Genomic DNA, 3,127 nt, shown 5'->3' with positions numbered 1-3,127 from the left:
TGGGTAAAGTGTGCTCTTTGGATATATAATAAAAACATCAACTAACGTGGGCTAATCATGAGGAAGAGCAGAACAAATTACTAAGAAAAACAGCGAGTTATAAGACTGTCAAGTGAGCTTCAAGTACTTAAATGAAGTTTGTTAATTTGTGTAAATATTGGTCAACTATAATACTTGACATACAACATTATTATGTTTGTTAGGGATACAGAGATGAACAAGACAAGAATGCCTTCAGGGAACTCTATTAGGAAAGATAAAATGTGTATATATACATATGATTTACTTGAACCAAACTGATCAATTTGCCAAATGGTATTTTAAACTAATTAATATAGAAAAGTGATTGGGAAGAACTTGAGGCATCTTATGTTCATTTAGTGTTTAATGACTGTTGAGTACTTTCTGTATAGAATGCTATACTTTTAAGTACTTCAAAGCAATATTTATCTTAATTAGCTTTATTATTCTTGTATTCTTATATAGATCACCTGAACTCTCCAGGTGATCTATTTTAATGATATAGTTTAATGATGATATTCAGCCAAAATATTCTAAAATTTAGAATTTGAAATATCAGATTTCAAAATAGAAAAGTTCAAATTAATGTAGTTTAATTGTATTATGTTAATAAGACTAAATTTATTAAATGGAGAATATGTTCTATAATTGGTTTGTATAAGGGTTAGTTTTCCAGTTTGAAAAAAAAATTCTATATTTGATACAAATGCATTCCACATAACATTGGTTTATCTATTTCTACAAAACACATTATCCTAAAACTTGGTGGCTAAACACAACAATTATCTTTTGTTATTTCAGATAGTTTCTGTGGGTGAGGAATCCAGAGTACAGGGCAGACTTGGCTTATCTCTGCCCCATAGTATCTGGTGCCCAAGTGAGAAGACTCTTAAGTCTAGGTGCTGCAGTCTTATCCCTCATATGACTGACAGGTGTCAGCCGGGGAATCTTGCAGGGCCTACTGACTGAAACACCCATGGGTGGACTCTCCATATGTCCTGGCCTTCTTACAAAGTATTTATGGGATTCTAAGGGCAAGCTCCCAGAGAGCAGGTGTTATACTTCCAGGCAGAAGCTATATCCTTTGGGATATACAGTATCATTTCTACCCATTCTTTTCATTAGAAGTAAGGCACTGAGTCTGTCTATCATTTGAAGGGAGGGGTATCAAAGATATTGCAAACATGTTTTCAAGTCATACAGTAATGGTTGTTTTCAGGTGAGTTTCCTGACCTTTCATTTCCAGTGAATATTGATTGACCTTTTAACAAATAGCATTCTAAGCTTTAAAAGGAGCTAGTTTTTTTTATCCTGAATTATATCCTGAAAAATTGTGTGTTGTCTTTAATATGATGACATGTTTGTTCTATTCTGTAACTCCCAGCATTTTTCTTGACTATTGATAAAAATGAAAGGGAAAAATAGTGGGCTCCCATTCATTGCTGTGTAATGTTAGTGTACCTTTCTTAGTCGTTTTGCATGTAGAAAACCATCTTTCTTTGGCATAGTCCTCTGTAATTGTTGGTTATGTACTAATATTATATTTGATCTTCACAGATAAAACCACAACCTGTTATTATATAAGTAATTCAGAGCCACTGAATTCAGTTTTTAAGTGAACCATGCTAGGAATTTCTAAAACATTTTGTCTTTTACTGTGAAAATATTGTGTCATTTTGTTTTAGAGGATAACTTTCCTGTTTTTGTGATAGCTATTTAAGTATCATGTACACGTGGTTTCTATGGTGGTCACTCAGCATTTAAAGAAGTACATTTTGCTTGAAAAATTGTTTTCAAAGGAGACTTCGACTTGATAAGTTTTCCCATCATTTTTCTTCCATTTCACAACTCTTTTAATTATTTTTCCTTCCTTAAACTACCCAAAACTTGTGACAAACCATAGTTTGGGTCAGAGTTTGTTAGATGGCTTTCTTATTTTTAGGATAACATCATTTTTGTTAAAAATAGAACTAATGTGTTTAATGTTCATTCCTAAAAATAGTATATGAACCTAAACGTAGACCATAGTGAGACATGGAAATGTTACATATACATTTGGTTTCCGTTAGAGAAATACTAAAGAAGTATGATCTTTGTTAAGCAACAACAGGAATCCTCTAATGTATCGACTCATCACATATCAAGTTATTTTTATCAGATTTTCCTCTGTTTATAAGTTTCTAGAAACTGAAAAATTAGAAAACCAGCTGGCAGAAGGAAGCCATGATTGCTAGCAGACACAAATAAATGTGACTAAAACAGAGCAGAATTGGGGAGTGAAAAGATAATTTAAACCTACAGAGCAACTTCTAAGAGGAGTCCATTGGAGAGACCTTTGAGAGAGATCCCCTTGGGCAATAGCTGTTCATAACAAACCATTAATATATTATTTCTCTTTTTTTTTTGACTCTCTTGTTTATCTCAGTAATATTTGCCAACTGATTTTTAGACTTACAATGCTATAAGTGTAAACCATTGTGCCTTTCTGGTCTACCTCATCTACTAGCCATTTTGAAAATCATCAACACTCAACTTGTTTACCTGAGTAATTGCTGTGGTTTGAATGTGTCCCCCAAAGTTCATGAGTTGGAAGCTTGGTTCCCCAGTGCAAGTGTTTAAAGGAGGTGATCAGGTCATGAGGGCAGAGTGGGCATTTAAATGCCTTTATCTTGGAAGTGGGTCCCTGATAAAAGGATGTTTGGGCCCCTTCCTCTCCTTCTCTTGCACACTCTTGCTCTTCCATCTGACCCCTCAAACTTGAACTTCTCGGTCTCCAGAACTGTGAACGAAATAAATGTCTATTTATAAATTATCCAATCTGTGGTATTCTGTTACAGCAGCACAATGTTACAGGAGTTTTTATCACTCTCACTGTGCCACTACTCTACCTAGATTGTCCTTTATAGAGTATTTACACATGACTTATGTAGCAATGAATGACATATAGCACCTAGTGCTTATTATATCAGCATTTTTTCTGAATAAATAGCATATTTTTAAAAATTTAATACTGTGCTCAGTTTTGAAACTGTAGTGTCTTTGCATAGTATTTAGCCCACAGTTGTTATGTATAAATGTTCAAATTAAGCAAAACCTATAAAGAGTA

The sequence above is a fragment of the Callospermophilus lateralis genome, chromosome 2 (assembly GCF_048772815.1).
Source record: "Callospermophilus lateralis isolate mCalLat2 chromosome 2, mCalLat2.hap1, whole genome shotgun sequence".
NCBI lineage: Eukaryota > Metazoa > Chordata > Mammalia > Rodentia > Sciuridae > Callospermophilus > Callospermophilus lateralis.
This window is presented reverse-complemented; position numbering follows the sequence as displayed.